At 41.2% G+C, this 2,689-nt stretch overlaps 1 pseudogene; it reads left to right on the top strand.

Moving 5' to 3' along the window:
- Positions 1-2,463: 2,463 nt before the first annotated feature.
- On the top strand, positions 2,464-2,611 carry LOC105300271 (annotated as a pseudogene).
- Positions 2,612-2,689: the final 78 nt, after the last annotated feature.

Here is a 2,689-nt window from a genome sequence, read left to right as displayed (position 1 = left end):
AGTAGGCATCAGAGGTGCAGTCTCTCTGTTCACCTAAGCCCCCAGTGCTAGTCTTGGAGCTGCTTAGCAAGACAGGCCATTTGTATGGAAAAGCCACTGGAAGTTGCTTGGGTAAGCCCACTTACCCAAATTGGGTGACGTGGGGTCTCAGGGACTCACAGGACAGGGCGACCAGTGTTAGCCAAGTTGATAGAGATTCAGATATGGTGTCCACCTGTGCTCAGAGGCTGTGTGAGAGAAGAACTCAACGAAAGGAACAATGGCTTTTACCAGCACTTCTGTCTGGGATAAAGCTGTTCCTCCTGCCCTCACACCGAAGCCAGACAATTCAGTTCTTTTCCATATGTCCCTGATACCTTTTGAGCTGCTGCCCAACACTGGAGCTCAGAGCAAATGAGTCCATTAGTAAATTAGTCCATGCATGGGCTTTAAGAGGAATGCCCGAGACTCCAGCAGCCCTCATGTCACTCAGCTGTTTTTCCCAGCTGGAAGTTATGGGAACTCTTCTTCCTGGTACTAGAACTCTGGCCTGGGGAGCCTGGTGTGGTGCTGGGGCTCCTTGCTCTTCTTTAGCCTAGATACCCTTCCTGATTTTTAACTCTCAATTGTGGGTGTGGTACCAGGCCCTTCTGTGTCTCTGCCCCTCCTTCAAGTCTGGAAGTGGCTTCTTGTGTATATGCTTAGATATAGGACTTCTGTTCAACTAGGCTCCAGGCAGCTCTAAATGATGGCTATTCTATAATTTAGTTGAAATTTTGATATAGCCATGAGAGGAGTCAAGCACAACATTCACCTCCTCCCCTATCTTGACCGGAAACCTTCTCAGCATAATTCTTTTTTTTTTTAATGTATTTATTTTTAATTCTTTAATGTCATCAAATATTTGACCCCTTTTACCCTATCTATCTTCCTCCTCCCTCCTCTCCACTACGCTCTGGTAACTATGAGCCTATTGTCCACGTCCATGGGTCTCTGTTTGTCCTGTTCATTTATTGCTTAGTATATATATTACATATAAGTGATATCATGTGGTTTTCAACTTTTTCTGTCTAGCTTATTTCACTTAGCATGATTATCTTGAGGTCTATCCAAGTTGTCGCAAATGGCAGTATTTCATCTCTTCTTATGGCTGAGTAATATTCCATTATATATACGTACCACAGCTTCTGTATCCAGCACGGTTCTTAAACATTACTTCTTAGTATCAAGTTTCCTCTTCTTGGCTTCCCAGTTTTGAACTTCAAAGCCTTCCAAATGTTTAGCTTTTCCTCATCCTCTGTGTCCTCCAATATCAAGTTGGTTTAGTTATGGCTCCAGGCACTGCTCCTAATTTCAGACTATGTGGTTAGTGCCTTGGCCAGGCTCACCCCCATCTCCACCAAGGGCCATTGGTCAGGCATTGGAGGGTCCAACACTAAAGAACACAGTGATAGACAGAGGACAGTTACAAGTAGGGTGACCAACTGTCTCAGTTTGCTCAGGATTGAAGAGTTTACCAGGATATGGAAATTTTGGTACTAAAACCAGGACATTCCTGGACAACCAGGACAATTGGTCACCCTAGTTTAATCACCTGGGGAAATATATTTAGGGAGAAGTTATCTTTAAGAAAGTTAATTAGAAAGAAGTCAGGGTCTCAGGGTTAGGGTCTACTCAAAAACAAGAATGGAGTTTGAGAAGAGAAGGGACTACAAGAGCAAGGCAGGGCTCCAGCTTTAGAAACATCAGGACATCAGGTCAATGCCTTTTAAGGAATGCAAGAACCCAGTTAACAAAACTGGAATTCAATAAGGCAATATTATAAGGTCAAGTCCCAACTAGAGCATAGGTAGCATGAATGTTGAACTCAAAATGCTTAAATCCTGAAAATCAAAGCAAGGTTAAACTATATATGGAGATCCTAGCCACAAGGAAAAGAAATGCAGTTGCTGGCTGAAGCATTTGACCCTGCATGATCTACTCTGAGCTCTTCTTCTTCTTTTTTCCTTTTTAACATTTTTTAACTGTGGTGAATACACATAATATAAAAAATACCTTCTTCACCATTTTATGTGTACAGTTTAGTAGTGTTATGTATATTAACATTGTTGTGCAAACAATCTCCAAAACCTTTTGATCTTGTAAAACTGAAACTCTATACCCATTGAAGAACTCATCATTTCCCCCTGCCCCTGCTGTTGGCAACCACCATTCTATTTTCTGTTTTTATGAGTTTGACTACTCTAGATACTTTATATAAGTAAAATCATAAAGTATTTGTCTTTTTCTGACTGGCTTATTTTAGGTAGTATAATTTCCTTCCTTTTTAAGGCTGAATAATATTCTATTGTGTGTATGTACCACATACGGTTTATCCATTCATATGTTAATGGAATTTGGATTATTTCCACCCTTAGACTATCACAATAGTGCTACTCTGACTCTTTCTGCCCTCGTGTTGCATGCAATTGACTCTTCTTCACCATGTCTTCCCGCAAAACTTGCAGAATTCAGAGGTTCCTAGCCAAGACAGAATTGGCCCATTCTGCAATGGATTCCAATGAAACCTGGTAATAAAATCAGGTATAACTCCCAGAAGAGACGTTGGAGAAGAACCAAGCTGGATCTATAAGAAAATTGCACCTGAGATGGCATACGTATTTATTCTGTATCCAGGTTGCTTGCATCTTACCATATCATCAAAAAAAAA

This window comes from Pteropus vampyrus, unplaced genomic scaffold (assembly GCF_000151845.1).
Source record: "Pteropus vampyrus isolate Shadow unplaced genomic scaffold, Pvam_2.0 Scaffold206, whole genome shotgun sequence".
Taxonomy (NCBI): domain Eukaryota; kingdom Metazoa; phylum Chordata; class Mammalia; order Chiroptera; family Pteropodidae; genus Pteropus; species Pteropus vampyrus.
This window is presented reverse-complemented; position numbering and strand designations above follow the sequence as displayed.